This window comes from Nipponia nippon, unplaced genomic scaffold (assembly GCF_047370975.1).
Source record: "Nipponia nippon isolate SJK-2023a ecotype South Korea unplaced genomic scaffold, ASM4737097v1 scaffold_9, whole genome shotgun sequence".
Classification (NCBI taxonomy): Eukaryota; Metazoa; Chordata; class Aves; order Pelecaniformes; family Threskiornithidae; genus Nipponia; species Nipponia nippon.
In genome coordinates, this window is record NW_028262413.1 from 13,606,718 (window position 1) to 13,629,039 (window position 22,322).

The window sequence follows — 22,322 nt, forward strand, 5'->3', positions numbered from 1 at the left end:
GATGTGCATAAGTGTGTTTCTTCTGCACTGAATAAATGTCCTTCCTTACAGGCATTTGCTTTTGATACCCAGCTGAAGTGGCCTGTTGGGAGATCAGAGACAGAGAAACTCAGATGACTGGCTTGCTGCTTCTGTTTCCTTTGGCAAGAAGTTGGGTGCTAATTTAAAACAAAGCGTTGGCTTTTTTATGGGGTGTGTGGGCTGGCAGCCTTATGCTTGCAAAGGCACGTAAGGCTACAGGCAATGCTTTCTTTTATTTATTTTTAAATAAACCCCAAAGGTCCATTGTCCATTTTCATCAATGTAAATGCTGTATAGAGGTTCCCAATTAATGATTGTGCCTCAGCTCCTGTTGAGGGTGATGGCAAAACTCCTAAAGCCACATTGTTTTATGACTCCAAGTACCAACATTTTTTCCCCCACATCAAGAAACCACACCTACTGACATCATCTATTGTATTAGAAACTCACGTAAAGAAGCCACATCTACTGGAACAGCCCAATCAGCCACCTTTGGCACTCACCATGTAGTTAATTATCTCTCACTGCTCCATTTGCTTTGCCAGTATTACAGCGGTACCATGACTTTTCTTTCATGTACTGAAATGATGAAGTGATGATTGAATTTACTGAGTGCTATTTCTCAGCAGTAATTCCCTTCATGGATGCTCCTCATGCACCACATCGAAAGCAAGCTCATTCACTTTGCAAGCAGAGTAAGTGCCCTGCCCATATCTATCCCTTACAGAAACTGCTCTCCCTGCACTCTCTGCAAAGACAAAAGAAAAAAGGCAATCTAGACCTTGGGGACAGTGGGGGGAATCACCTTCTAAAGACTATCCTTCTCCATTTGCTCCTTTTGCTCTCCACAGGGACTAGCCCCCTAATTAAAGCATTTAGTTAGGATCTGCATTGCCTCCCACCGCCTCTCACGGCACGGCAAGGAGCAGTGATGGTGGCAGGACCTCCTGCTCCGGCTAATGTGCATGGACCTCCCAGGCTGAGACCTGCACCCAGAGATCCAGAGATGGAGCAAAAACAGCAGCCACAAACAGAAGAGGAGCTGGTGATGACCGGGAGGGTCCTGGCAATCGCCAGTTCTATTAATTGCCTCAATTCACTCATTTTCCTACAATGTGACCAGGCAAGGAGCCCGAGTAAATTGCTGGGGCAGATTATGTATAACCTTTTGCTGCGGGCAAGTTGTAAAACTACAGGCTAGCTTTTAAGAACTGTCTGGCCTCCACAATTACATTTTTTCATGTAATAATTTCCTAATTAACAATTCCTCCCCTTTGAAGACTTGCACTGTCAAATTGGGTTTTTTCCTATTCTGGTGGCAGGAAAATTATTTATCTCATTTCCTCACATAAAGGTTCATTTTATGTTCTAATGAACAATGGTAAGAAGAGGACAATATAGGAAAACACACAAAGTTACCCCCTGCCCAGATCAGAGAAATGCCTTATCTTTGACACCTGCTGGCAATTAATCCTTTGCGTGCTTGAATTTACAATTAGCAGCCCTCACGTAACGGGTTTCAAGCATGCGATCCCAGCTGCCATTCAGCACTACCCTCTGCCTCCCCGGGGCCACTGGAAGGGACCAAATCCTGCTCTTTTATTTTATAGCATCCAAGGAGGAACTTCTCTCTCTCCAATATCTGTTAAAGGGGCACTTTTGTACACACCCGGTTGGAACCCCTGTTTTTATGCACGTTGGGTTTGATGTGAATATGTCTCTTGTCTGGGGGAAAGACGTACATTTTCCTACCAAAAGCATTTGGATTGGGGATCTCTCAGTCATCTCACGTGTCTGCATCAGCCCCCCTATCACCTGCAATGGGCATGGAGGGGAGCCCTCAAGCATGTGCCCTTCAGCCTGTTGGACTGTGCTTGCAGGAAAAGCCTCTTCTCCTCCACGCCGGGTGGTGACTGCCTTAGTTATCCTACCTTAATTGCCAATTTTCTGCTCAACAGACAAAACCAGCTTTAACTTACTTGCACCCTACTGGACCTCACTGATGAAGGATCTTTCTCTCTTGCTTGTGACTACCGGTACCCAGTGACCTGCTGTGCTGCTCCTCCTCCAGTGGCCTGGTGTACAAAGCAATGAACAGCTAGAATAATTACATCCGTTAGCTACTGATTATTTTTTTCTTTTAAGTTTGTCCTGGAATCTAGAAGGCCAAGGAACCTTCTGTAACATCAAATTAACTTGCATTTAAACTTCTACCCTATCAAGTACTCAGTGCAGTTTTTCAGTCTGGCGTTTTGTTGGAATATAACAATACCTTGATTTTGCCCATCTGAAAATATTTCTATGCTACATAAAGTGAGTCAGCTTTGCACAGTATGGAAAACTGAATAGAAATACTGGATAGAAATATTGTAAAGAATACTGTTCTTTGAAGTACTAGTGGCATTTGAAAGCCATCTAGTGCTTTAAAGAACAGTACTTTATTAAGTATTTCAAAGGAACTTTGGAGCTATTATTTCTTATTTTGCTACTAAAACCTGTAAGTTTGAAAATTAATCATTATAGGACCTTTGATGCAAAAATCTATGAATAAAATAAATTCTGAAGGCTATTTTCACATTAAGTTACATTAAAACATTTCTTCATCTCCATTATTAATTTAATGCAAATCTCAGAAAGTATCTTAAATACTAGGAATAATATTCTACTAAATAATCCAAAACCCCTATGGCTTCTTGAATTTTCTTCCATTAACACACTATGATATTTCTCACTGCTTTCTAGTGACCTTTAAATAAACTTTTCAGGTTATTAATTAGCATGATAAACAATAGATTCTCATTTCATGGGCAATTTCATGGTCAAGCAACCCACTAGAGACAGGCTGCATGCTCTGCAATATTCATATCTGCGGCAAGCATCGGAGCATCTCTGCAAGACATTTTCTTTCAACAGTACCTCTAGGAACACTTGTCAGTACATTTTTGCTTCATTCCTGATAGCTGAGCCTAATTCTTTCATTAACGTGCACAAGACCTTAGAGGAGTGGTCTCACACAGAAGGGGAAAGACGTGTTTTAAGATTCACACTAACAGCAGCAAACTGCCCTGATGACAGCGCAGCCCGACAGCAGGGACATTTGGTGTGCCGTCGAGGAACAACATGCATTGCACCATTGTCACAGTGAATTTCTTATCGTTCTGTTCTCAGGGCAAGTTTCTCTTGTCTCTTCTCAATTATGCTTCATTTGTTTTTATCATAAAGTTTAATTTGAAGCAGTTGCCTCACAGATGGGTTAAAGCATTTTTTTTACATTTCAAGCAAGAGAACACAAAATGATTACTGGTATTGTACATAAAACTAGACCCCGTTGCGGTGTAGTATGGGAGATGATCATGGTGGGAACATTGCAGGTACAAAGGAAGGAGCAGTTTGCATGTCTGTGTATGCTGCAGCTGAACAGTATTTCTGCCCGGCTAGGGCCACGGACCTGCCTGGCTTGCTCCCAAAAAGCCTCAAGGGGCTCCAGCTGGTGCAACCCCACCAGGCTCACACTGGTGTGCTCACTCTGCCACCGCCACCAGCCACTGCAGCTTGCCTCCCACTGCGAGGCGAGGACAGCCAGCATCTGTGGCACCAGACGGGGGGAAACACCTCCTGAAATTTCACCGTGCTGCTGTTGAAAGTATGAAAAAAAAACAACCAAAAAACAATGAAACCCAAAAAACCCCAAGCAAACAGGTCATAGTTACAAAGTACACAAGGAGATTCGAAGAGAGAGAGGCTTGGGTGGGATAAGCAGGGGATGAAAAAGCAAGCAGAAAGACAAGGGCAGGGTGGGTAAGGGGAATAAGCTCTTGCTGTCAGTTGGGGAGGTTGTTTCCAGTCTCATTTTTGCCACTGACCTCAGAGGAGGGCTTAATTTAGGGGAAACAGAAACTGCTCCACTCTCACCCCATCCTTCCTCACCTTCTGTCCTCCCTGTTCTGGGGAGATCTTCAGGACGTGGACTACCTCCTACTGTGCATTTGTACTACCACTAGCATGGTGGGGTAGACACTACTCCGAAGTTATATCACTGATTACAGAATCACAGGACAGCTGAGGCTGGCAGGGACCTCTGGAGACCGTCCCATCCCACCCCTGCTCAAGCAGGGGCAGCTACAGCAGGTTGCTCAGGGACATCTTGTAGTCCACCCCACTGGCCACTGGTCCAGCTCATAATTCATCCCTAAAGGCAGCCTGTCACCACTTGTTGGTAAGTCAGATTAAACCGATGGCTGCTTCGTCCTATGGATCTGACAATCTGTGTCTTTGTCCCCTGCTTCTCATCTCTGGCAAAGACAGCATAAAGGAGGTGGACATAAGGAAATTTAAGTTCTATACTTTGAAGAAGCAGGGAAGGTCTAAAACAGGAAGGGAAGGGTTTGGTGTCCCATGTGCTGCGTGGGCACGAGGGAGAAACACAAACAAATCTTGAACATGCTGAAGGCGATCCACACTGATAACACGTGGTGCTTGCTGCTGCCCCTTGCGTGGTAGGAGAGTCACAGGTGAGGTGGCCACAGGAGTGGGGTCCCCGAGCGCCCACAGGCAAATGCACCCGGTGCCCTATGGCCCCTCGCTGGGTTTCCTGGGGCATTCGTCAGCAGCAGAGGACAGGAAGATAAACCCTGCATTTCAGCAGCAGCAATGCAAAAAAAAGAGAAGATGCAAAACATGAAAGAAGGATCTATTTGGTAAAAAAATAGGTAAAAGCTGCAGGTACAGCAGGGGGCGAGGGGCAGGTTCCCCCCCCCATCTTCCCCCATCCCTGGCTTTACCAGCCAGTTGCCACAGAAACCCATTACTGCACAGCTCTGGGGCCCCAAACTCTGCAAACCCCTACCGTCCTTCCACACCGTGCTCTGGGAAGGCCTGCCCTTCCCCGCTCTGACACAGGTAACTGGAGTGTGGATAGCTGCAGAGTGCTGAGCTCCCATAGCAGAGTTTCCTAGATGGTGCCTGTGTTACTTTTTTTAAGTGAGTTACAGGCAATCTTTCATTTTATAAATGTATGCCCATATATGAAAATAACATTATGTGCATCATTTTCTGGGAATATACTTATACCGCAGTGCACTAGATAAAGTAAATATTGTATTGATGGAAAAGAAATAACAAAATATTAAAGGAAAATCAATAAATGCTTTAAAATCTCATCCTTCAGCCTTACTTAACTTTGTTTAGGCAGGCAATAAAGTTCCCGCAAGCTCTGAAAGCGAGTGCTGAGCTGACCACACTTGCTGCTTGAAGCAGCACAAACTGGAGAGGGGAGCAGGTAACCTTCTCATAGAGACATCAGTACTCTCCTGGTGCCTGGCAAAAAGTACTAAAGAGAAAAGCTTGGAGTTTTTTATAACCCATGCCTATATTATTCAACAATTAGCATCCATCTGAGCACCTCCAAACTGGCCCATTACACTGACTACTAGCAGCTGTAATGCTGCTCAGGCTGTAGGGCAGGCAAAGGAGCCCACCAACACTTTTCTAATTATTCCAATAAATAAACCTTAGCTTGTTTCACCTTTTTCAGCTGGAGATATTCAGTATTATCTCCATTTTCCAGATGAGGAAAATGGCGGGGGAGCGGGTGGGCTGGGGGGTACACTGGGTTTCTGCTGCAGACCCTGTCTGCCACACTCATTTAAAATGCAGGAGAAGCTGCTGACGTTAAATGCTTTTATATAGGCCAGTTCTCTTTCAAAAGTGGGTCCAGAATTAGGTTAGTAAGTCGATATTTACACACAAGCTGATGTGCCCTGGTTTTCCAAAGTGCTGAATACCCAGCCCAGAAGTTCCCTTGTGGGGCTTGAAACTTTATTTTTGGCACCTCGTTTTATGGAAAGACCATCTGTAACAGCTAGCTTGAGCTGCCATGTAATTAATTCCAAGTTACATAAGCCATTCATGAATAAGCATTATTTTCCATATATTAAACTTGCAGAGGCAGGTTTCAGAACTGAATTGGTATTTAGCGAGGTAGGCCTCAGAAATTGTCAATTAATGCTCCTTGACATTTTATAAGTAGGATAATTTATATTAAACCTACTGCAGCTAACTTTGCATAAGATAACTCCGAGCCTCAGTCATAAACTAAAAAGACTTATGCAGTTCAGGAGCATTATGGCTGCTCTTTATCATCTTTTTGACATAATGCACATTGTGTATGCAATGCAGTGAAGATAAACACATATATAAAGCAGGCAATTACCTCAGTTCGCACAGACTATCATATTTATGACCATTTGCAGAAGCTTAATATAATTCATTTACTCTAGGTGCTAGAGTAAATACATCATTATAAACCCACGAGCCAGGCTATGAGAGGCAGGTATCAAGATTTGCTGCCATCCAGCTAAGTCAGCAAAAACTCATTACTCCTTTCAAAGGCGGTTAGTGGTGGTCAGGGGGAGACTGACGGGAATAGCTGGGTTCAGAGCCGCTCGCTGCCAAGCAATGGCAGGGAACGCAGCCAGGACACAGCAAGGAGATGGTTAAATTTGGCTCCAGAGATTAAAAATCTTGTTCATTTGGAAGGCAGGTATTCCCCGTGTCAAGCAGCCACTTGGAGCGGACCATGGCAGGATACGTTTCTCCAAGGAGCTGGCGTACTTTTGGCAGGGAAGGGATGGTGGCAAGGCTGAGCATGGCCATAGCTCGTCCTGGCCCAAATGCTTTGCTTCCCTCAGGCTCGGGTATCCCCATGGGCTCAAGAGGTTGAGGAGCCAGATTCGACATGTGTTTGAACATGGATATTTGAGCAGAACACAAGGTGGGGGAAGCGCAGGAAGCACGTTCCCAGCGCCGCCTGTGAAACACAGCGCAAGCACCACTCAGGATGGCCCTGACCGGCTGCTGCTGAGCTGGGTTTGCTCTTGTGCTGGAAGAAAATCAGCAGTTTGGTGACCTGCATCAGGGCTTTTTCCAGCCCCACAAACACCTTTGATTAACGATGGGGGATGGCTTCCCCAGACACTTCGCCCATTGAAATTGCCACTAATATTGGTACATTACATATGACTAATCAGGGGCAATTAAGGCCTAATTACTCTCTCTCTGTTGTGCTCACTGCAATCACTCACACAGCTACGAATGAGCAGAGGGTGGGCAGACAAACCTGCCATTTGGATTTCCTATCATTTCACACCCGATTTGATCTGATGCAAAACGGGGAAGGCAGTAAAGAATCAAATCAGAAAAACCATTTAACCTCACAGATTATGAGAGGATGTATCACTCAAAATGCAGCATTTCCCAGATTCTCAGTTAAAGTGGTATCAGCCCGTCTGACTTGAATCCCAAAGACATACAGGCTGTACACGCACATATCTGTGACTTGACAGCACAGGGGTTTTAGTTGAATGTTTAGTAAATGTAGTTTTCAATAGATATTTCCAGAAATCTGAAACATTTTTGGGTTATATCTTCAACAATCATTGTCTATTCTATTCCATAATGAATACTTTAGGAGATAAAACACGTGCAAATTTTTTTTAAAAAAAGGCCATAGGAAGTGATAACAAATGAATTACACAAACAGTGAGAAAACCAAAAAGAGAAGGGCTGTTCTACAAGAAACACAGCTAATACCTTGATATCATATCACTTTGGGAAACGAAATAGGGGGGATAAATTAAGCACTTCCTTCTGTAAATAAGTTTTAAAGTAATCTGATTACAACGGCTCCCACTAGCACCATTCCATGGCAGTGAAGAGTAAAATCAATAATGAACATCAACATTTCCATTTTGTTTAGTGGTTTTGTAACTCAGCCATGAGAATCTGCTTTTTGCTTACGGCTTGGCCATGGGATGGCCACAACTAACCCGGCTAGAACTTCTCCAATTGATGTATCCAGCAATTGCTCATTTATTGATTAACAAAGAACAACATGGCTTTGAAGGTGATACTGTGGTGTAATTATTTTGGAGAAAGTATAAAGCTTTTAGGACTTAGGGTTTGATTTGACTAATGCTGCTGGAGGATTTGACAGAATTTAGTATTTAATAATCATCTAACATCAGGACACTGTTGTCTTAATCTGTCCTTGAATATTAAAAACTCAGAGTAAAGACTAATCCTTGTTCACAGTGGTTCAAACAGATAAAATAAAAAGGAAGCAGAACTCAGAACCACAGTCCTACACGTCAATGGCAGAGTGAATGGACACCAGGCTCTAGGGTCACTGTCTACAGCTTTTCCCAACAGAATTTTCAGTCTCTGCTATAAAACAGTTTCCTTCCACTGAAGCCAGAGTGGTGCAAAGCTTGTCTCAAGTCTATACCCAGCATTGCACCTGTCTACACACAAATAAGCAGCCCCTGCAGTAATCCATGCCTCAAATATCCATCAATTTCCATGTCCACACAGCTGTCCACATCTGGGCAATGGTTTCCTGCATTCGTCACTCAGCAGATGGGGCTGGCAGTAGTGGATTGCTGCAGCTCACTATAACAATACTGTTTTCATATTTCATATCTTATTCCACCCTTGTATGACAGAGATCATACCAGAAAAAAATAGCTGATAATCAGAAATTTGCCTATGTCGAGGCAGAGCAGTCTGGCCCTGTTTCTCTATGAATACATGGAGGTTGGCAGTGATAAGAAATGATTCTTTAGGGAAAAGGTGAGTGGCAAGTGCTCCAGTCAGGAGATGCAAAATATGCTAAGCCTACTGTACAGCACCAGTTTCTGTGATATTCCTCCTCAAAGCCTAATAATTATTTTCTTTCAGAAAAAAAGTAGGAGCAAAGACTATAATGTGGCAGTGCTGTGGTTTCATGAAACAAGTAAATATGTGTCAGTGGAAAATTCATGCTCTTTTCCAAAAGCTTGCCTAAGTTCCTGCTAAACACTCAGAAAATCAGCTTTGCAATGTGACGGAGCTTGCAAGGTGTCCCAGGGGCCCAGCAGAAAAGTCAGGGTGCAGTTTTCAGCTGATGGCCCCCGTCATGCTCACAGGCTCTTGGCCTGGCTTGGGGGTTGTCCATGCCCCCAGCAGTGCTGTGAACCCCACTCCTGGGTGCAGCCACTTATGCTGCAGCCGAAGGATGTGAGCGGCTGGGTGGGCCATGGTGCAGTGCGCTGCCCCGATGAAACCTAAGGAATTTTAATCGACTGGGGTTCAAACACCTGGGGCCAACTCAGGGAAGTATTAAGCATAGTGCTACTTCCCTTTGAAATAGCACTGTTGTCTTTTTATATATATATATATATATAATGAAAACTTATGTACTTGCTCAAATCTGGCACTGAAGAGCTGTTTTCTTCTCACAAGCTGCCATCTGTCATATTTTCTGATTCAGAGAATGCTTTCTAAGAGGTGCAAAGCAAGTATAAAATCCAACACCATGGCAGGCTACTGGAAGCTGAGCTGAGCTCACCAGAACTGATGTGCTGAGGAAGACCAAGTGACAGGAGCGGCTGAGGCTGCCCAGAGCATTGCTGGCCTCTGCCTCCACCTCCTTCCTCTGGCACGCACAGACCTCAGAGTGGGATGGTGGTGCTGCTAGCAAGAGCAACAAAAAAAGAAAGAGAGATTAATATTTTTCTCACAATAGTTGCAAATTTTCCTAATCCCATGTCCTCTGGACCACCTTGAAGGTGCCCTGAGTCTGTCAAGCATAGCTAAAGCAAGCACATTTCATCACACAGAGAAGCGCAAGCTGTCTCACACTGTGGGAGCAAGCAGACCTTTCTGAACCACTAATGAGCAAATAATTCACTTTCAACTACAAATAGACAGTCTTGTGTAAACTCACAGAATAATCCTACACTGTACATGAGCCAAAAGCAATAAATATTCTGCACTATGTCTTGACAATAAAGCTAATGTACATGGCTTGCTTCATCAGAGAGCGCAAAGCCTTGTTAGCTCAAGCATCCTTCAGCAGAATTTCGAAAGAGTTGCATTACACTCTATAAAAGCCCAGGCACTGTATCTGTTAAATGACATGGCAGTTTTTACACTTACTGCGACTGCTGGAGTAATTTCCTTCTTTTCAAGGCCACACTCTATAACACAATGCAGCTGAAGAAATCAATATTATCAGTGCTCCATGCCAGCCTGTGTGCTGCTTGGGCTCTTTTGAGAGGTTCAACAGCAGTGTGACCCTCTCCAACCCATGCAGAATATATTTCAAACGTAACATACTGCTTACCTGGTGAAGCCATGAATTTGCGACAAGAAAACATCAAGGCAGTTCATGCTGGCCAGCTGAATTTCTTAAGTGAGGGATAAAAAACAGCATGACAATGTCAGCAGGAGCTGAGAAGAGTTGGGCCTAATAAAATCTTCAGCCCTGGGGCAGAATACAACTGAGACTAATGCCTCAATAAAACTGGCATTTGTTTCTCAAACATGGATACTTTTCAACATATGGTGTAGGATGGATTATACAGATCACCTCAAGAGTAACATGGGCATTTGCAAGGAAAGAATCCTCCTCTCTTTGTAATCCCAGGAAGGAAGAGATACAGTCCCTGTGTGCCACAATACAAGTCACCTCCCAGTGATTGCATTTTGCCACATCTCTATTTTTTTGGGAGAGGAACAGAAGGCTTAACAAAACCCTTTTGTTTTTTTTTCTAATGAGAAAATAAGAACTGGTATGTTCACAATAAATGGATATTTGTATAGAAAGCCATTTATTTGGAGATGAAATATTTCCAGTTTTTACAAAAAGCCCTTTTTTCCCAGATTCCAGCTGCATTTCATGGTTCCCACTCTCTTACCCTTTGTAGTCGTTTCCCCCACTGAGAAAACTGAGGAAGAAAAACAGCATGAAGAAGAAGTTCTGCCCAGATTTAAAATAACAGTACACCCAGAAAAGCACTCGTTTTTTGAAGGGTAACTTTTTTCAGACAATATTCCAACAGGAAAGACAAGGATATTTGCAGAAGGTCAAATACTGTTGGTGTAACCAGACTCTGTGTCTTCACCAGTTTTATTGCTGGTTTTGTGATACTTTCACCTTAGGGTTCAAATACAAACAATTTCAAAGTTTGGAAATGCACCAACTGAGGGCCTTTTGGCTTCTTTCACAGCAAGGGCAGCTTTGAGAGCTGGAGTCCGAGACCTGCTGGGCTGTCTGAGCCCCAGCAGATCCCACAGGGCTGGAAGCCCCGGTGGTGGTTGGGAGAGGAACGAGCTATGGGTTACAGACCTCGGGGCGCCCACCACGCTGCTGATGTGCAGACCCACTTTCTGCATAGACACAGACCTGGTGGTACCGATGCATTGGCTCCCGTCCATATCCAAAACATGCAAACCTCCAAAATTGAGATCTCCATCTTATCCTGCCCTGCGGCACCGCGGCTCATCATTGTCCTCCCCGCCATGGGTGCCGGTGGGAAGAGAGGTGATCAGCAGCGCGACAGGGGAGCAATCAGGAGGAACAGATCACAACAGACAGCAATCTGGAGACTGTAAAAATGAATAGTTTGTGTTTCACTGATTTTGATGTGGTCGTATCATCTGTAAATTATATACCCAGCTATTTTTTGCAGTTAGCCATTATTCTGTCAGGGGATCAGCTGCCAATTCCAGCCCTCCTAACCATATGCATGGCTGTAAACCTTGAAAGCAGCTGTCTCCAAAGCAAGCCAGTTCAGGAAGAATAGGGAAACAAATTACATAAAAGCAGATTAACTTCTCTTCAACTTCCTTCAAAATATTTCTTCCTCACAGCCTTTGTAATCCCATTTTTTAAGGGAATTTGGTCTCTTTATTTGTTATACTTATCAGTGTGACTTGAATTTAAAGCTTTACACTTCATGTCTCTGCCCATGGACCTGTTGCAATTATAATCCTCAGTCTTTTCAATGGTGAGCATGGCTCTTTGAGCAGTTTTCAGCCTGTTGCACTGATACTTCCCACAAGACAAAGACGGCCAGGGCACACTTGGTGTGTTTGGTTGAGCAGCTCCTCAGTGGGCAGTGGCAATATTCAGATTGGGGGTTTTGTTGTTTTCTCTTTTAACTTTGGAATGCTTGGATACGTAACTCTCACTTACCATCTCACAGATGGGCAGGCGAGGCACTGACCCGGCAGTACCTGCCAGCCACAGCCTGGGTTTAACCAGGACTGACAAGATGGAAAGATATTGCGTAAAGACACTTCTAACAAATACGATATTTCACAAGGTTTCAAAAAGTGTCATAATTTCTTCCTAAGGAAGCTAACTATTTAGAAGTGATTCCTAAAATAATGCCAAAATGCTTCTGCATGCACACTGGTCTTCATTATCTAGCTTAAATACAATAAATCTAAACGCGATGTACCCTCCCGCATCCTCTCCATTCTGCTCTAGGGCCCAGCAGGCTCTGGTCACAGCTCAGGCACCCCAGGGCTGCATGAAAGGTCCCATCACTTCAAATCAGGTGATAAAAGCTTTGTTTAGAGGACGTCTGACTTTATTCCTATGTTATTGTGAAGAAGAGGTCAAAGGCGAAGGTCAGATGATGAAGCTGGACCAGCCCTGCTGTGGGATCATGGGAGGGTGAAGAGCACAGAGCCCTACCTAAAATTAGGGTGCAGCATGAGAAGGTGGGGGTCCTGGGGGACACATCACTGAGGCCCCAATTATGAGCAGGAGTGCAGTTGGAGAGTGAGGAGAATAGTGGAGGAGATGGTGTTAGGGCCGTGGTTTAGAAAGGCAGAGGGTACTCGGAGGTGGGCGCAAGTGCTGCTAGTAATTTGTGGCCAAGGTTTACTTATTCTGCCCTCTATAAAGACCCCCTCTCCTTTCCTTACCCACAGAAAGATCTTGGGGCTTGCAGGAGAGCTGCTCTACTGACCTGGCCCTGCCCTTCCCTGGACTGTGGGCAGCCCAGGCTGTGGCTTCACTGCCAAAATCGCATCAGGAAGGGCTCTGCGGAGCGGAGGAGCCCTGAGGAGGGAGCTGGGCATCCCCCTTGTTTCGTTCTGCTGGGCTCAACACTCCAGGAAAATCGTGTGCAACGTGGGAGGAGAGGAAGACTGGTCCCTTTGGGGAGAGCAAAAGATCAGAGAATTAAAAACTGAATGAGCTCTCTGTGCCCTCTGCAATTAAAGGGGACTTGAAAGAGTTTCAATTTGGTGATATCATTAATTTCCCCTCTTCCTCCTCCCTCCTGCTGCAGTTCAGAAGAGGCCTTTTCAACTCTTGTGTGATGAAAGACTGAGCTGAAGAGACCCTAAGAAAAGGAAAGTTTGAAAAGTTTTCAGCCCTTTCATCAGCTCTTTAAACAATGTTCAGAAAAACATGAGAAAGACTGTGTTTGAGAGAAATATTGTAATTAAAGCTGCGTGCAGTGGGCTTTGCTATACGAATGTGACTCAAATACTTGCAGCCCTATGTCGTGTGAAGATTTAGTTTGCAATTTTGTCACAAACAAGGCTGTTAAGAAACACATTTATACTTACCCAGCTATTTCCTTTATTTGCCAAGAAACAAAATTGCTTTGGTACACTAGCTAGGTAGGAAATGCAGCATATTATAGTTTAAAAATAAATGTATGTGCACAGAACATGCATACGGCGTGAACCCAGGGATTTTGGGGAGCATGGGATCGTACAATGTGCCAAGTACCTCTGAAATAAAACCTGAGCGCAGGGCACCCGACACCCGCATGGGCTCTCATCTCATCTGAGGAGTCTGTGCCTGTCAATGAACCCTCAGCAATATTTTTTAACACGTCTATCTTGTTCTGCTGAAATTTCCATCTTTCTCAAGAATACATCTGAAAATTTCTGCCCCATGTTTCTTTTCCTGTAATTCCTTGCAGTCTTGTCCTGCAGCTGGAGGGCAACTGAGTCTTGGTAACTCACAGGATGGTCCTGTAGATGATGGGAGCAACAGAGGGATGGGTTTCAACATGAACATACCAGCTGGGGGAGAATGCCCTTGCCTGGGTCTACTCAGACCAAACAAGCCAATGGGAAGAGCTGCCAAATCTTGCTTTTCATGACTTTTAAAATGGAAGAAATCCTCAGAAATATCCTGAGCCCATCAAGTTTCCCGGGCATAGCTTGCCCACAGAAAGGATCAAAGACTTCAAACAACTCCATTTCATCGGCACAGATGGATCAAAAGCACTTTCAAAGTCCAGCCAGTCAAAAGGCAGTGACAGGGACCAGTCCCTGATCAAAAGCATGTGGGCAAACACGTGTGGTTTGCTGGTACCCTCTTATCAGAGCTTCGTCATGCAACAGCTTTGTTGTCATGGCAAGAGATGAAAGCCTGACAAAGGACTACTCGCTCCTGGATGTGGTGTAGGAGAAAGCACAGCCATGTGCTCCCCAGCTACTCATGGGGGTCAGCACTTGCAAACAGCTCCTGGCTTCTCACAATTGCAATTAAAAAGGGAAACCTCCAGAATTACAGACCACGCCAACACACTGGTGTGAAGACACCAAGTGAGAGTCCCTGGGGCAAGGCTGCTGGCTGGCCGCGAGCTGGCAGCCTGTGCCAACAGTGACCATCTGGCCTGCCTTTGGGACCTGCTGGAGATGGCTTCTCTAAGTATTAATTTTCGTTGAATAAAGCTTTTCTGACATACCGTTTACATCTGCTGGAGTCTTAGTCCATTGATACAGCACAGTGCTGAAGGCACCTGACATTTGGCTACTGTTCCCAAACCTGGCAGGCGTCACAAGCAGGGAGCACGAGGGAGGAGCAGGAACTAAAAGGGTGATTGAGATCTGTGGGGCAGGACTGAATGGAGCAGGAAGGGTTAACATGGTAGTCAAATTAAAAAGCAGTCCTAATTATTTCAGCAATCAAAAGCAATGACTCACCTTACCAGGCAGTCAACTAATACCATCACAGACATTTTCCTTGTTTATTTTCTTGTCTTCTCAGACTAGAAGAACGTGGGGATCCCAGTCCTGGCCATCTGGCATTAGTGTGAAAAATATGGTAAGAGATATATAGTTGTCTCAGTAACTCCCTTCTAGATGATAAATTCACATGTTCTCATAATCTTAGATTTGTTTTTTTCCTAGGCTTTACTCACCCATGACTACAACCCTAGGAGATTTGCCTGTTTACAATCCCAACCTCAATCAGCTTACTTCAGGTGCCTTATTAAAACTGTGGTTCCCAGAGAGTAATTTTTACTCAAAATTGAGAATTGTATAAATTGGAGTCACAGGCAGTGAGCCTGGTTGCTGTTCATGCTTTCTCCTGAAGGCTGCCCTGAGCATCTGCCTTTGGTGTAACTCAAAGCACTGGTAGTTGATGGTGTAAGCTCTCCACACAGCTCATGGACTGACCATCAGGGATAAACTAAAACTTGCCTCTGTGATTGGCAACATTACATTTTTGCACTAGTGGCTTCCCTAGCACTACAAATTTAACCCAAATGTGGTATAATTACATAATCACACCGCTCTTTGCAGAGAGCAAGCCACGGCTGTCCTGAAACCTGAGTAGTGTACCAAGGTCAGTCCCAGATCCCTGACATTTCAGGCATGATGCTCTTCTTGAAACTTGCAGTTGTAGCCCATATACTCTTGCATTTGTCTCAGAAAGCTTGAAAAATGAAAACAAGCTCCAAGTTTGCTTGTCCTTCTGTCATACAAAAGTGGTCCGTAAATTGTCCTCAACGCTGCTGTACAAATGAGGCAGCTGCTGAGAGCCTGAAGAGCACTGCACACACGGGAAGCAGTCTCCTAGCAATAACGAAGATGTAAAAGCCCTCAAAATAGCTCCTCCTTGCATTTCTTTTCAGTGACTCATACTGTACAATATGTTTTTTTGGGTTTGGGTTTTTTGTTGTTTTATTTTTTTTTACTTTCTTACAGCAAAACCACTCATACTGTGTGTGTGTGTCAGGTGAAATGAGGCGAGGAAAAGGGTGCATGCACTGCCTTCATTTAAGAACACATGAGCATCCCAGGTGTCCCACACAAGCTGAATGCATTTCACATTTTCTTGCTGACACAAGAGAACAAACTGTAAGTGCTGCAATGATTTGCAGTTACGAGGCATTTTGCAAGCCTGAGCAGGCTAACCATCTACTCTGCCTGCTACGTCGTACCAACACTTAGGGGCTACGTTGCAAAACAGAAGGTAAATAGTTGTGAATGTGTCTCCTGTGTGGAAATCAGGAACAACCGCACTCAAGGCAATGGAGTGATACAGCTCTGAAATTGGTGTGAGGGAAGAATTATGTCGTCTGACCTGACAGGGGTTTTAGCAGTAGTGGTAAGTAAAAAAGGAGCAGGTTTCCCGTGCCACTATCAGATTTACACCATCTCACAGCCGAGGTGCCATGAAGGACTGTGGAACTGTCCAAGATGGAAATAATTGTTTAAAAAACAAGCACACATAGCTGAATGGCCAAATTTGCCTTCAGTCCCACAAGAAGTACCTAGACATGTTTCTGAAAACCCCCATAATTTTCTTATTTTTTTTTTCCTGAATAATCCTCACCCTCTAATTCTGATTGAAAAATATCTAAAAATAGTTCTAGAGAAGTCGTCTAATGAATTATGCAATGGACATATGCTCTCGCAGCAAATCTTGATGTTTACTTTATCTGATGTCATGCAGAAGATTGAAGCTTGGGACTGTGCTGGGAATGATCCCAGATATGCAGTAGGATTCTAGGTCACATCACTTCATCTCTGATCAGGCATGGGAGCACCTGGGACAGCAGATGGCTAAACAATGTAGCTATCACTGGTGGTTTTAATTTTCCTGGATTAAGAAGCAAGTACTACGCAAGTAGTTTGATTTGCTAAAGACACAGCAGCAACCCTGGCACAGGAAAACCTTCCAGAGCTCTCATGACAAACTGCCTTCTCACATAGTTTCTGGTAGGACTGCACGTCTTCAGGCAACTCATTTACCAGTCATTTTCCAGGTATTGCCATTTTTATTGCATATCTCTAAGAAATATCCTATCAAAAAAGACAATTTAAAATCTAGCTTCCAACCATACAAAGGGTGGTGCGCTTTCTCCCAATGTGACTGTAAACAAGGGGAGAACAAAATCCTTTAATTTGCTTGGCAATTCTTTGCAACTGCATCTCCTTGCCATTGTGAATCTGCAGCCTTCAGATCTGCTAGCTGCAAACCTAGGTTGTTTCCAGAGCATCCTCATCCAGCATCGCCTTATTCAGAGAATGCACTGCATACCGCAAACCAGCAGCTTTGTTCTGTTAGTCCGCACCCAGGTGAGCTGGCTGCGAGCCACCAAATTAGCTGCTGTCTCCTACACTCTGGTCAAAAATGCAGCTGGCATGAGCTGGGGCTACTCATGAAAGTCACAGCTGGCAGCACCAAGCCCTAAGAATTGTTAATCTTAATGACAATCTCTCACTAGGAACTTCAGGAAATCTTGTCCTGAACAGTAAATAAAGAAAGAAGTATTGTCCTGGAAGAAGAATTGCTAATCCTAACACAGTACAACTTAGTTCTGTAAGTAATTAATTAGCCAGTAGTGAAAAAGAGCACTCTTTCAGAGATGGATACAAGGGGGTAAATTTATTCCTAGTATAACTCTATTGCCTTCCATGGTAATACATGAGGAGTTGATTTAGTCCAGTGTGGGTGTACAATGTATCGCTACAACTTCATCCCTAAACCACACAGACAGATGTGAAGATTACCACAAGGGTTCCCAGATTTAGAATTCATAAATGATTTTCTTGTTTCTCTATAAAAAGGGCATAGCAGGATTATGTAGAGAAAATTATACATTCTTACACTAAATTTTAGTTAGAAGCAGCTTCAAGATAAAATCAACCAGTAGTAGCAAATGTATTATAATAAAACAACACTGATACTAAAAAAAAGGGGGAATTACTCTCTTACTTTCACACCTATCAAATTTAGAGGAAGAAAAAACCTACAGTACCACTGTGTGTATTATCAGGACAGTCAATGAGACGTGAAACAAGGACGAACTCCATTTGCCTGGGCAAAAAGCCCAGTTTGGAAGTAATTGCTGTAGTGGTGTAGCAGCTGCAGATATAGCCAGATCAAATCCAAAGATCAAATGCTTATTTCATTTTGATAAAAGTCATTAAACCACAAATCAACTTACTTTGGAGTACAGGCAGGAAATAACTCTGTATATACCATCTGCACATAGCTCCCCCCCTAATAAATTAAAGCCGTGACAGCAGCTTTCTTATGTGAAATCCCCAAACTTATATTTCATTAAGTATCAACATTTCTCATTTAGATTTTATTTAGCAGATAAGCCACTGCACCATGTTTAAAATCAGACTAGAGGATTTCTGAGCTGAGTGGGTGTGTTGGGATTGCCTGCCTCACTTGACAGCTCAGGACCAGGCTTTCAACTGCATGTGAGACACCCCTCTCCCTTTGAGTCTCATGATGACAGACAGAAAGGAACAGCATCAAGGGCTTACCTACAAAATTCAGGGAGCACCAAGGAAGTTCTGGAAGTTTGGAATTCTTCAAGGATAGTCAAAATATAAGCAAGAGGGCAAGAAAAAAAATTGTTGAATGTAGTAATTGCATCGGAGCAATTTAATTTTGAAGTGCACTTTCTTCAATACATTAACTTGGCAATTTAATCAGTCTTTGGAGAGCTTTTGGCCATCCGTTTCAGGGCTGCTTCAGCAGGCACAGCTTCTGCCTGCAGGGCTGGTGCAACACCATCCGAACCCCCAGAGCATCCCTTGGGTTGGTAGAGATTTGCTACAGTGGACACAGGGTGGGAAGGAAGATTTCACAGCAGTAGCAAGCTTTCTACTTCTCTCTGCTTCGATTTGAAGATTCCAAAGACTTCATTGATTATATCATCCCAATACAGACCATGATGCTACTGTGCATCATGGCTTCTCAAGGGGCTGATGTAGGTTGTGCTCTAGAGGCAATACAAAGTTAATAGCCTCCCTATACTTATTTAGGCTTGCCTAAACTTGTATGGGCTTGTGAAGAAGAATTTAGGACTATTTTATTAGGATCAAGTTATAAGAGTCTTACCCGTTCTGAATAGCATTTTATTCTCCTTTTTAGTTCATCAGAATTTAAGCAGACAATTTTTGTAGCAACATACATCTCTGCAGTTGTGCCAGAGTCTGGCCCAGTTATCTATACCTACAAAACAAATTTCAGTTTTCATGCTGTGATTATAGCAATCAATCTCAAACTCTCACTGCCTATTAACTTAATAGATTGTTCTGGATGTCTGGGCCTGCAATTCTAATATACCACTAATGCTCATCAAAACTTTGAGAGCTCAAAGATCAAAATTTCACCTTAAGAAATTAATCAATTTTTTAGACTAGGAATCAATTTGTTGATTTACTCCTAGCACACCTCCCACAAAAGGAAATTCACTGTTACCCATGCCCTTCTAGAAAATCTCTGTATTACTGATTGATGGATTTAGAGGTAAAAAATAATTATTAAATTCAGGATTATCAAAAAGTTATCAAGATAATGTTAGCCAAACTGATGGATAGATTATGAAATTTTCATATAAATTCTTTTTTTCACGGTAGTTCTTTTTTATATTTACCTGCTAAGGAAAAAAGGACTCACCTACTAGTCCTATGCTGAGTTCCCACCATTCCTGGAATGGTGTCCTGTCCTCTGCAGAGAGCCCACAGAAAAGCTTCTGTTGGGTTGAAGAAATGAATAGTCTTTTTTGGCAGTCTTTTAATGAGTCTTCCTTCCACCTGCATTAATGATTTGATTGGAAATTTTTGCCGTATAAGTGGGAATTACTTCTAATCCTCAAATTATTAGAATACTTAGCATCCAGGAACGATTTTTGAAGATAAAAAGAAAAGTTTTAAATTAGTTTTGAAATATTCTTCTGAAAACTAATATAATAACATAACTACTGGATTTTTTTAATAAAAACCCATCAATTTGAATTAATATATTTATATTAATGGATTCTCTATCTATGCTAAGCCTCAAGATGTTCTTACTTTAAGCCAAACTTTTCCAATATCAACCAGGAAGAAAGGGAGTTAGTCTACAAAGCAAGGTTATCAGGAGACCAAGTCAAAGTTAGTCTACCAAAGGTGACGAAATTAATAATGACATTTATGCTGCAGGAATTTAATTAGACTGAAAAAGAATCTGTAGTAAAGATGTCACAATAACTCAAGACAAAATGAAAACCAGTCCAAAGGCATTCTGTCCTTAATTAGTTCGGGAGTAGCAAGTTAAAGAAAAACTTAGAAAAATTGGTGGAGTGATTGGTTATTAGGGGCCACTAGAATGTACAATGTCACATTAGATTTTTCACTTTTTGATGCTTTTAGGTAAGACCAAATACAAAATATTTTAAAAAATACAGGAGCTGATTTTTTTTCTTTCTTCAAAAGATCAAATGTTTTTGCTTTTAGTAAAACCAATGACAGTCACAAGCCTTGGTTGTTGACACTGATTTTTTTCCTAAACATTATGAAATAATGAGCTGCATGACACCTTAGTTATATATGGAAAATGGCAACTCTGTGTACAGACAACATTCGATTTATGCGTACTGCCTTTTGAAAAACTAGGGGAAAAAGGTGTTTCTGATCATCCACAATAAGTTACTTTCTTGGTGTTGGCTTGTTCTGCGCAAAACACATGAAAGGAATAATGAAGCAGAATGTTTATAAAAGAACCAGGAAGATTTTAAACTCCATTGATTGATCTGCATGTGTTCACATTTAGGTAAGAACAGAAGGAGATCTATACAAAACATCTTGCAGTTACCAGTAAATGGATTGTAAAGCCATGGGACTCTCGTAGAGCTCTTCCAGCCAAGCCCTCGTGTCCCACCTGGCTCCAGGATGCCAATGCCCTTCACATCAGGAGCACCTGGCTGCTTCCCACCCCCACTGATGTCAACAGCAAACTCACACTGACTTTCAACTCTAAGCTTACAACATAATATATTGACCAAGCAAAAATAGAAACCGAACACTTAGGCCATTCAAAAGACCTCATTTTATGTTCTTATAAAGGAAGAGACCTGAAGGAGAAAGTAAGTTCACCCAGACCAAAATCCTGGGAAGCTGCCATGTCTCACCAGGAGGCTATCTGTCCAACATATCCGGGACCCTCTGCCATGAATTCTCTCACCGACTTGGACACCAGGTAAGTGGCCCATCCCTCATCTTCCAGTAGCATTCATTTAAAACAAAAAGTAGGGGAAAAACCCCACAGAAAAGACAGTAACATATTGTCTGCCTGATTTGGTGAAGGAACCTTAACCCTACATCCCGTGGGATGGCTTTAATGACCTGTTTTGATTTCACACAATTCTATTCTATCCCAAGCGAAACAGACTCAACAGATTAAGGAAGTTCATAATTACAAAGAAAATATATTTAGTAGAAAAATCTAGCATTACATAGATTGTAAACATCCTAATAGTAATAGCAGAGGCTATTTTGAGAATGTTATTCAACTATATTCCTGCTTTAAACAATTTCTGCATCAAACTATCTAAAACAAGAACACAGCAAACAAAGCAAAACAGAAGCTCTCCCTAATTTGCATGCAAAGTCGTTAATTTGGTGGATTGACTAATGGATTGCTTTTTATTGTAAACTTCATGCAACCATATCAGTACTCACTTCTCATCTAAAGAAATACCCAACAGCTGTGCTAGATTCCTATCTGCACATTGCGTCCCTGTGAACATCTACAGTGCCTCATTAGCATCAACACACGGTATTTTAAATAAAATCAAACATGCACTTGCCTAACGTTAAAAGTATGGTCTGGAACTGTCCATCTTCAAAAATTCCTCTCTCTTTGCCCTTACTCAAGGACAGAGACATTTCCCCCACCTTTAGGATAGCTTAAAATGCTGTTCTCAGCCTTTTGGTGCTTGGTGCATATGGTGCTCCCCGTGCCATTTCCCACTGCAATCTTTCTGCCACTTTCCTCGCTGGCCTCGGGCTTTCTGTACAGGTGCTGCAGCAGACTGCTTCTTTACTGCTGATTTGTGCTGTCGTTATTCACTCTCTCTACTTTTCTCCTTGGCTCAAGTCATGCTGTTTTCTTCTATGCTGGATTGTTAAACCAAAGTATGGATAGCATCCTTCAAAAAAAAAGGCAGTGTTAAATCAGTTAGGCTTTTCTTTTGACCTTCCATAGGGTCAAAATAGGTCGAAGGTTTTTTCACCTGTATCTAAAGATTTTTCATTATGGGAAAGGAGTAAATTACATTACGTACATCAGCAGTATGAAAGAGTCTACTGCTGTGAATTTTGGAGCACAATTCCCACAGCCAGTGAGGAGAGGGATTTTGTATCACCAGTGCATAAGACAGATTACAGTTTCTTCAAACTTCACTTTGTTTTGGTTTCTTTATTAGAAT